The sequence below is a fragment of the Triticum urartu genome, chromosome 7, assembly GCF_003073215.2.
Source record: "Triticum urartu cultivar G1812 chromosome 7, Tu2.1, whole genome shotgun sequence".
In the NCBI taxonomy this organism is placed as follows: domain Eukaryota; kingdom Viridiplantae; phylum Streptophyta; class Magnoliopsida; order Poales; family Poaceae; genus Triticum; species Triticum urartu.
The window spans coordinates 187062791-187073273 of NC_053028.1; the positions used below are offsets into that span (position 1 = coordinate 187062791).

General features: G+C 43.3%; 1 pseudogene; it reads left to right on the plus strand.

The window, feature by feature from the left end:
• The first annotated feature begins 1900 nt into the window (after nucleotides 1-1900).
• LOC125524114 lies at nucleotides 1901-7338 on the plus strand (annotated as a pseudogene).
• Nucleotides 7339-10483: the final 3145 nt, after the last annotated feature.

Consider the following 10483-nt stretch of genomic DNA (forward strand, 5'->3'; position numbering starts at 1 on the left):
GTGTGTGCCCTGTGTGTGAAGGCTGATTTGTTCTCTGCATTCACAAAATTCAGGCTATGTGCGCCTCTGTTTGCAGGCCGATTGGTGTCATCATTAAGAAAAAAATATTGATTTATGTACTGGTGTTTGCAGTCTGTTTTGCTCCCTGCATTTAGAATATTCATCCTATACGCGCCTGTGTTTGTAGGTTGATTGCTCTCTGCAATTAGGAAGTTCATGCTATATGAGGCTGTGTTTGCAAGTTGTTTGCTATCTGCAATTAGAAAATTCATGTTGTATGTGCCTGTGTTTGCAGGCTAAGGATTGGTATTGCCTCCCCGAGCAAAACACCGCGCCTAAACCGAGTAAGTATGTTCTAAAAGGCAGTCAGGTGTTTTGCGGAGAACCCAACTGAAAATGTGATGACATTGGTTCTTGGCACTACTTTCACCTCTGTGGCCGAGGCATATGATTTCTACAATTTGTATTCATGGGAAAAGGGGTTTTCCATCCGGTACGACAAGAGCCGGCTACATGTCCAGAGGACAAAGTGCATGCAGGAGATAGTTTGTGGGTGCTCGGTTAGTGACTAATTTGCTTTTGCTGGTTTGTGATCAGTAATTCGATTCAGTTTGTGAATTTTTTTGCCGGGTAAGGCTGGGGTTGAGAACACAAGGTCTTGCCGTGGCCCATAACGTTACATTCCGTCTGGCTGCGGGGACAGGAACTTCACTTTTCCATTTGACAGAAGGTTGCAATTATCCAGTTCTTCCTAGACAGAAGAGAAGCTGGGGCGGCGGCGTGCTTGCTTGCGTAGGAGGGCGACGCCATTGAAGACATGGAATTCTTTCGACAGCCGGTTAACAGGTGATGTATCCCTAGACTAGTTCAATTATGTAAGATGGTATAGCTGGAGCTACAATTTCTTAGAGATTTCCCCCTCCCAACATGTCAGGATTCCAATCCTTGAGGGGATGGATGGCACCGATCAACTGCTGGATATGGGGAAGTACGCCTGCCGGCCCTTGGAGCTCCACTGCTGGCAGCCATGAGTCATAAGCAGTGGAAGTGATGAGTGGGAGGCATAGCTCCTAGATGTGGATGCCGGACCAGTTAAGGGGAAGCGCAACTCTCTGACTATATCTCAGCAATCAATGGGGAAGGTGAATCCAGAGACTCCTGGATGGACAAAAAGGTTAGTTTGTAGCATTATTATCCTCGTCAGATTACAAATTAAGGATTATAGGTACGTGTAATTAGTTAATTAAGTGCTAGGAACATGTCGTTGACTTGTAGTTGACATTATAGCTTATTTCATAGTTATAAGTTTGTTGTAGGGTGCTTCATAGGATATGTTCTGTAGTTCCTCAATAATTTATGGAATATACCACACTCGTGATATAAGTAATGTTGAGTAATCAATTTTGAGGACACCGGAAATTTGCAAATGTGATCAACTAAGTCATGCAGGGTGCGGTTTTCCACAACTTGTATTTTTGTGCTATCAGGGTTAGTATTAAATGTTGAGAGGACGAAATGCATGTAGGAAATTATTTGAGGTTGCGTGCTAAGTCTTGATGATGCAAAAACCAGGAAAAAAGGTGAACTAGTTTGTGAAGGAAATGATTTTAAATTTCTATATTGTTGATATACAGGGGAAGCAGGGTTAGAGAATACACAATCATGCCCTTGTGAATGCCCTACACTGACCCAGTTGCTTAGGTCAGAGGACAATGGTTTGTAAATATCTAAGCACAAGGAGAAACACAATCCACTACTGGAAATAGGGAATTTGCCATCAGCCAGCTCTTTGCCATCTGCCAGCTGATGGCAAAGAACGTCTTTGCCATCTGCTTATAAAAAACAGATGGCAAAGAACTGACAGACGGCAAAGAACATGGTTGCCATCAACCAATTCTTTGCCATCTGCTAGTGTATGGCAAATAATCTTTGCCATCTGCCAGCAGATGGCAAAGAGGTTGGCAAATCCTATGGCCGTCAAGCATGTAACGGCGTACCAGCCCCACCTCTTTGCCATCTGCCAGCAGACGGCAAAGATTCTTTGCCATCTGCTGGCAGATGGCAAAGAGATGGGGTTATTTTTTTCCAGGTAAAAAAACTGTGGGGTTATCCCCTCCCTCTCTCCCCACCCATCCAGGTAAAAAAAAGACGTTCGCATCTCATCCACACACCACCACCTACCTCCTCCCTCTCCGCCTCCTGTGCCCCTTCCTCCCACCCCCATCCCCATCCCGCTTCGCCTTCCCCCACCACCCCGACCTCCTCGACCTCTACCTCCCCGCCGATCCCTTCTTCGCCCCGCCCCCTATCCCCTCCCCACACGCCTTCCTCCTGCACGACCTCACCGACCGCGTCGCCGCGCTCGAGCTCGCGGCCCGCGCGGCCGCCCCGCAACCGGCGCGCCGCAAGTACACCTACGCGGCCACGGAGCCCGGCGGCCGGAAGGTCAAGTGGACGGCGGAGGAGAAGCCGCGCGGCGGGGGCCGGGCGCTCAAGTGGGAGGCGGAGCTCGCCTCCCCCAACGACGACGGATTCGACCGCAAGTGGAGGTGGGAGGCCAAGTCCAGGGCGGCGCCGGAGGCAAGACCAAGACCAAGTGGGGCACCGAGATCAAGGGCAAAGGCTCGCTCGAGCCATGGTCGCATGCCTACACCTGGGAGGAGGACTTCACCGCCTCCGACGACGACGAGGATGAGCTGGAGGTCGAGGAGCGCAGGCCGGAGAAGCCCAAGAAGATCAAGGCCGCCGCCAAGGACAAGGAGGTTGACAAGAAGAAGAAGAAGCCGGCGAGGACGTGTGTCCAGATCGAGGAGATCCCCGAGGACAACACCGCCGGCTGCGACGCCATCCGCAAGGTACGGTACTCAGCACAAAAGATGAGATTTTTGCGGGGGTTTGGGTTCTGTGGCCCGATCTGAACGAAATGTGTGATTTCCAGTAGAATTTCCAATAGAACCAAGTTACCTCTCGCTGGATTTGAGAGAAAATTTGGAATTTTAGAGGATGCTAGTGTCCACACTCTAGATCTGTGCTTAGTACTGGCTACAGATTGACTGAACTCTGCTCTAAATGATATCAGCTTGAGGATTCTGCTCCCTTGCAATGCACTACTGTCATATGTGTACTGACCGCCTGACATTTGTCTCTCTTTCTGATAATGCAGGCCTTTGCCATGGGGAACGGCAAGGGGAAGGCCAAGGAGCTGTCGCCGCAGGATGCCGCGCTGCTCATCCAGATGAACTACAGGGCGCACCTCGCCCACCGCTCCCAGGTGCTCAGCTGCCTGCGCGATCTCGCCGTCGCCAAGGCCAAGCTCAAGGAGCTCCGGTCCCTCTTCTACAACCTCTCCTACAGGAGCCGCCTCTCGCACGACCACGAGGAGCGCCAGAGGTTCTCCGAGAAGATCATTGTCCTGCTCCTCACTGTCGAAGCGCTCGAGGTGAGCTCCGTCACGGCCTGTTTACGATTGCCGATTGCTGATTGCTGATTGCCATTGCTGTGCTGTGGATTTGAAATTCAGTTACTGCATACAGTGGTTAACACTACTAGTCGTCAAACCCGTGCGATGCACGGGCTAGTCTTTCTACTATATTTTACCATAAGAATTGGATTTTTTGGGCATTTAATCCATATATAGCAATAAGTGATGTCCTAACCAACAGATCCTAAGAATGAACCTTTTCTAAATTATGATTTTCTAGTGCAACGTGTACGCTACTGACCAACATGTCAAATGGAAAGCACTTTATTCTCTGCATCATATACTCACGCCGGTGTAAAGAGCCAAAGGGTTCGTAGTTCACATATATAGACTATGTAGAGGAATCATCTTCCTCAACAAATTCTTTGAGAGTTTGACCTATGTCTCTCTCACCGTAAGAATATCAGAAAAATAATCTTTTAGAGCACATGCCTCGGGGAAAGTGAAAAATGAATACTGAAACTGGTTTGTCACATGCATTATATTTGGTTTAATTTAAAAGTATACAATTCAGATCAATCTGGATATTTTCTGCATGCATTACGTAGTACAGGGCCAGGTAGTAAGCATTCCGATCAACAAAAAATGTCGTAAGATAGATAATTTGAACGTACAGACCTTATACAAATAGTAGGTATGAAACAAAAGAGAGAGACAACATAGTGGTAGAACATGGATAGAGCAGATTTGGAGAAGTGCGATGATCATCTTGTATTACCTTTCCTCCTATAGTCCCCTTCAGAACGAAAATAATTACAGTATATGTGCTAAGTTAATCCATAAAAAAGGTAAAACAAAAAGAACTATACAAAAGCCAGATTCAGGTATTGCTTTCGAAAAATCTTTAAGCAATGCAACTTACAAAAACAACCATATATTTATCATTGATATTGTTAGTAAAAATTTATCATATATTTCAAAGTTCTCATAGCATCACTGCAAGATGCGAAACCATTTGCAGACATCTTATTATTTATCAAAAGCACGGTTTCTTTTTTGCAGGAATTCTATGCTATTTAGTTTCATAACGTTTTGTAATATGAAACTGCCAAAATAAAACTTAGGCGCCACAAATTGGGAAAAGCTCAATATTTTTATTTACAATATATTGTTGCTTATTAACCTCAATCAGCCAAAACAGGTACCAGTGAAACACATCCTTATTAAATAGGCATATGATGTGTAATTTCATAAGCTTCTCTAAATATGAAACCGCCGAAATAGGATAACCAAGAAAAACTCGTATAGCTCAGAAAGAACGGGCTGCTAATTGCACACCTCGCCCGTCTCATATTCACATATATATGGACTACACAGATACATCATTAATGATATTACAATCAGGTTACAAAATAACTACTATGTACAGAAGATATCCTACCATCTATATGAGGCTTGGCGTGGACGTCAAGATGAGTGGCAGCTGATGCGGAATTATTAGAAGAGCAGTCGATGCAGCTGGTCATACTCTCACTCAGTATTTCTATGTATCAATATTATGTTGCTAATTATCCCCAATCTGCAGTCAATAGGTATCAGATGAACACTTGCTTATTTATAGAGCTGCAGGTAGGAATCAGTTAAGAGCAGTCGATGCAGCTGGTCATGCTCTATTTAACCTGTAGTTGTTAGAAAAAAATAGTTGTTGTCACATGTGATTCACAGAAAGTTACTGGACATATTTTGTCGGTGCAAAAATTGAATTTGGAGTAGCTTGACCAGCTCGATGTTGACAACTGAAAGGATGCTCCTTCTTGTGATGTTGCTTGTCTAGACACCAGGTTTAATTTATAAGCTCACCAGATCTGACCTGATGATCTCGATTAGATATCCATATGTTGTAGGTGAAAATATTCGGGATTTAATCCTTGGAAAGCAGAACACTATCACATGATAGTATAGAAAACAAATTGAACCCGATCCAAAGTCATGGTAGATTCAAGGGAAGAGAGAAATTCAGAACAAAATATTATGAGAAAACGAACCTCATCTAGATGAGAAACAAACCTTAACAAAACAATTGTGATGCAATACACTCCTTGAGCACATCGGATCGACGCCCGAACTTGCTTGCACAATTTGAGAGCAACATGAATTGTTCCTGGGGCTAAGGAGACCATGGAGATTACATGGCCCGTTGTTGCTTTAGGTTGTTTTCTTAAAGGAGAGAGAAAGAGACGTGGAGAAGGTAGATACTTTTGGGGTGTCCTTGGCTTGTACGTGAAAGGATTGTGACCCTTATCTCTTTCGGCTTCTTCTCCTTTTAAGCGCTTTTGTATATCCTTTCATGTTTTTTCTAACTTATCTTCACGGTTGTTGATAGGGAGTATCTCACTCGGCTTCTATTTCTTCTACAGCCGTGAAAACTGCGAGTCTTCTAAAAAAAGATAGTTTGTTATTTGTGGGCCGTTCAAGAAGTTTTTTCTGGCTGATTTTTTCTTGGTCAAGATTTCAGCCAAGGATTATTATTTGTGGGCCGTTCAAGAAGTTTTTTCTGGCTGATTTTTTCTTGGTCAAGATTTCAGCCAAGGATTACATGGATTAGATAGAACGGCTCTTATTTTCTGATTAATGTGTAATTTGTTGGGAGTCTATATATAATTAGTATAGCTATAGATAGATACATATAGATAGATAGATAGATGTATACAAAATTACAAATAAAATACAGTATATTATGTTCTCTCTATCATAGTCATATCAGGTATACTGAATAGTGTACATTAAATCTTGATTATATAGCAATATATGTTTCATACTGTCACAGTAATTACAGAAACTATACTCCCCAAAATCAATCCATTGATTGCCATGAGCTTCATAGTATTTCAACCTTATCAGATCAAACTAACACATGGTGTGCTATAGAAAATACTTCTAGATCTGACATAAATAGCTGAGTGGCTGAGTGAATAGCTTACCTGAAGCTGGAGAGACTGATCCCAGTAGCGCACACTCCAAAAGTTGATGCTGGTGACTGCATGCATCTTCTGCCCTTTGTAGCAGCCATTTATCTATAGATGCTGCTAAAATCACATCCCTGGTAATGCTCCTTTCCTTAACTCCACCATAATGTACGGATGGTTATGAATACAGTGGTGCAGACCTCTCTGCATCTAAACTTGAGCACAGCTTTTGCACGAAACGTTTTCTAAAATACTCCCCACCATTGACATCAGAATCCATAACATGTTGGTTCATGATCATCTCCACGTGCCTGCCTCTGCTCAGTCTAGGAGATTCAGAAACAAAGAGCACATGAGAGCATGCTCAACTTCCAATTCCTTTTTTATGTGAACATAATGACCTATACAGTGGTAGTTCGATCAGTGAGAAACTAATAGATGACATGCTCCTTTGCATCAAGTGTTCACCAGTTCATTAATAATGGGACCAATTTATTCTGCTGTCCAAAGATGTAAAAAACTGTAACCGGATATATGATATATGGCATCCAAGATTGCAGGTGAGTATATTCGGGAATTAATCCTTGGAGTGAACAACACAATGATAGGACATGATAGAAAACAAATTGAACTCGGACATCATAATAATCTTCACATTTTAGTTGCATCATAATAATCTTCTTCTAGTCTTCTTCTTCTAACTTTCTTCTTTCCCATTTTACAGATTTGCTTAAGATCACGGAAGCTTGGGTTGATGGAGTGCTTGTATTTAGTTTTTGTTTTGACCTTGTGAAACTTGCTACCTATGGATGAAACTATGTATATGTACGGATGAAACTTGCTACTATTGGTAACATGTATTGGATATATGTGTTCATGACTATTGGTAATATGTGTTGAATATGCTATATTGGTCATATAAATATATTTGTGTTTGATTTTCTGTGAAAATGAATTGATATAAGAAAAAACAAAATTAAATGGGGCAATATAGTCACTTTGCCATCAGCTGGCAGATGGCAAAGAGGCCACGTGTCATCTACATGTAAAATTTGGGCTGGCCTATTTGGGCTCTTTGCCATCTGCCAGCAGATGGCAGAACTCTTTGCCATGTGCTGGCAGACGGCAAAACATGCAGCCTTTGCCATCTGCTGGCACACGGCAAAGAGCCTGCATACTTTGCCATCTGTTGGCAGACGGCAAAGAGCCTGCAGCCTTTGCCATCTGCTGGCTGACGGCAAAGTATGCCGTTAGCCTTCTAACGGGGCTAACCCCGTTAAGAGGCTTTGCCATCTGCCAGCTGATGGAAAAGCCACAGGCTCTTTTCCATCAGCCAGCAGACGACAAAGAAGCCTTTGCCAGCAGGGTTTCAGACAAACTATTTGCCATCTGCTGACAGATGGCAAAGCCTTTGCCATCTGCTGACCATGCCTTTGCCATCTGCCATGGCAGATGGCAAAGTGCCAGATTCCAGTAGTGATCATTCACTCTCTCCAAATTGGCGGGTAACCGTTCACTGGCCGTCCCACAAACACATAGATGTTTACAACATAATTAGGAGATTTTTTGGTTAAATAAAAAAGTCCCCTTCACTAAGTGATCACTGAGAACATTGTGCAGGAACTTGGGTTGTGAACAAGCGGATGATGATGTGAGGAAAACGATGGAATTATTTAAGGAGTTGGGTGCCAACAATCCGCGGTTCACATATCAAGTTCGAGCAAATTTGGAGGGCCGAATAAAATGTCTGATGTGGACGAATGGTAGCAGCCATTTGCGACTACAGGTGTCTGAGTGGTTTACATGCGAGATGAACCCTAGAGCTCTTAGCTGGACACAACAGTATGTGCATTCAGTGCTACAAATTCCGAAAAAGTGGGTCAAGCCTGAAGTGATGGGTGTATATGCATATTTTTATTTTTGTGAGGGTGCTCAAATAAATTAATCATGACAGTGATGAAGAGCATTTTAACAAGCAATGTATCTCAATAATTAGCAGTTATTTTGGACAGTAATTTTTCATTGGCATATGTAGACAGTGCTGGTACATTTTGACAATTATTTGACATCTTTAAAAGTGGATGATTTCTGTAGAAGCCTGAAGATTGGTGTTCGTAGCAAACTGGTACTGCAAAGTCAATGTGTACTTCTGATAACTGAAACAATATTTTATCTAGGTGATGGCACAGCTAGGTGGCAGTCTGATTACTTATTGTTCCTTCACATTGAGCTGTGATATGCACACGCATATCAAAAGTTTTGACTTGACTATCATGTGTTCGACGAAAGCATCTGCTGATTTAAACATTTCTAGAATGCATGCAGGGTAACGATTGATGTGGCTGCGTAAAGGAGGACACCTTGTCCTAATCGCCCAAGTTCGTTGGAGAAAGCAATTCGTGGGTTCGCTGAGAATCCAGGAGAGAATGTGATTGTACTGAAACTGGGTATAAGATTTGATCTCTAGGTGAAGCATACAACTTGTACTCCTGTGGGAAGGGGTTCAGTATCACATATTGGAAAAGCAGACTAAATGTTTAGAGGACAAAATGCAGGCCGGAAATCATTTGCAGCTGTGCGATGAGTACTTCATTTTGGAATTCTCCATGTTGCACTGCTGGTTTGTTGTGATGTCAATGGCCAAATCTAAAGTTCTGAATGTTGTTTGTGCTATGCAGGGAAGGCTGGCGTTGAGAACAGTCGGTCATGCCATTGTGAGTGTTGGGCTCTTATACGATTGTTGCGATCGGAAGGCAATGGTTGGTGCATATCAGAGCATCGGGAGCAACACATCCAATGTTTGTCTCCTAATTGCGGAGAGACAATACACACAAACACATCGACATTTACAACCAAGACTTGGTGAAGCAGCTACGGCAAAATAACGTCAATCTAGCCAAGGTATACAACATCATAGAGAGTTTTTTCACCAAGCGAGCTCTCCATAATTTGTGTGTGAAAATAAACCATGAGCAGGCATAGGACGATGTGAGCAAAACTATGTAGGTTTTCACTGAACTGGGTGCAAAGGATCGACATTTCACGTATCTTGTGCAGGCTGATAAAGAAAGGGTGAATCAATAAAATTTGGGTGAATGGGAGCAGTAGATTGCAGTAAAATTTTGAGGATAACACAAAAAATTCAAAAATTTAACACCAAGGGCAGGAGGTTCGCCCAAGCTGTGTAGTGTATAAGCAGGGGGTGAGGGGTAGTCGAGGGGCAAACTCTGGTTTCAGTCATCCACGTGAAGCTGTAGTTGGAATAAGATCAAGTTTCAGTGGGAGGTGAAATAGAGTGAATGGCTCTGACCGACTTATCTAGCGCCTCCTCTGTGGCTACGGGTTTCAAAATATACTGAACTGATTATAGATGATTCTGATTAACAGCGGTAAGTTCAGAGCATTAGCTCAGTTCCTGTGTATTGTATTGATATTTTGTAACCTGAAATTGACGTAACGGTGTTGGAAGCGGATGTGTCAGAATCATCCATGAATCAGCGTGGCAGTCAGTGCAGTTTCAGGTGTCTCCGATGGGTCATTGCAGGTACTATGCCTGGCTTTAGGTGCAACTGTGTATAATGTACAATAATATATTATCATGTAATAATGGCCATGTGTGAACGGACGTCTTTGGAACAGAATCTTAGCTGTAACAGCCCACATCATGAGCGAAAATCGGAGCCGGCCTATCCGAGCTAACGGCGTCTGACTTTAATAGTTGTCGGAGTGGGCCAGATGTGGGCCACCGGCTCTTAAAAAAAGTCGCTATACAAAAGTTATATCTGGGTCTGTACATGTCGGGTTGGCAATCGCGAAGGGGCTGAACGGGAGCGATAACGAGAGCATATGTGCGCGAGCTCAGAAAAGGACTTTCGTACACCATCATTGTTGGATTCTCAGGATACGATGCCTCTCTATATCCTCATGATAATGTGCAACCTTCTTTTAGGTTGATTGAGCTGGACAAATCTTCTGACACTCACCTACGGTATCATAACACGGAACGCCCTTCAAACTGAAGCAGCAGTAGCACCCTACGAAGCCATAGTATTCACCTTTGGTCTGACAATCCCTAATAACACAAAATTTAATAGTA